This window comes from Bison bison, unplaced genomic scaffold (assembly GCF_000754665.1).
Source record: "Bison bison bison isolate TAMUID 2011002044 unplaced genomic scaffold, Bison_UMD1.0 scf7180017859091, whole genome shotgun sequence".
In the NCBI taxonomy this organism is placed as follows: Eukaryota; Metazoa; Chordata; class Mammalia; order Artiodactyla; family Bovidae; genus Bison; species Bison bison.
Genome location: NW_011489663.1, coordinates 48961 through 49540, shown reverse-complemented (window position 1 = coordinate 49540; position 580 = coordinate 48961). Strand labels below are relative to the sequence as shown.

Below are 580 nucleotides of genomic sequence, written 5' to 3'. Positions count from 1 at the left end.
TGGCTGGCATGGGAAGACGGCTCAGGGCATGGGGCTGGGCAGACAGAGGAGGGGCACCGCATCCCGGAGACACATGCAGGACCCCAGAGCAGTGGAGGGGACACAGCCAGTGCCACTTGTGTGGGCTTTTAAAGCCATCATAAGACAGGCTGGATGGCAATAAGAAAAAAAAATGATACTTCATTCCAAGTGAGGATGGCATGTTCCTGAAAAGTGGCACACACCTCATTGTGTGCTGGCAGGGTTGGAGTTCATGTGGTGTGAAAAGCAAGCCCTGTTTACCCCTGACTGTGGTTCACAGTGGAGATGCTGATGGCACTTCGGTCCCTGTAGGCTTGCGACTCCTGGCTGGATTGCCCTAGCCTTCCTTTAAGTAGCAGATGAGTTAGAGGAAAATATTTAAGTTCACTGGGGATGACCCAATTTCTACAGGGGAATTCTCTTGTGTAGCCAGGACCTCTGCAGTGATGAGAATCGGAAGCCTCTGATTGGCCCCTTTAGACAGGACAAAGCCTGAGTTTCAGGTGTCAGCTTATCTTAGGGTGAACCAGACTCAGAATCAAAAGTAGGAAACAGGTGG

General features: G+C 51.2%; 1 protein-coding gene across 1 annotated transcript in view; it reads left to right on the top strand.

Annotated features, from left to right (window-relative positions):
* APLN (apelin) overlaps positions 1–580 on the top strand; it is a gene marked incomplete at its 5' end in the record, with an annotated part of 7088 nt that overhangs the window by 671 nt on the left and 5837 nt on the right. The window lies entirely within an intron of this gene.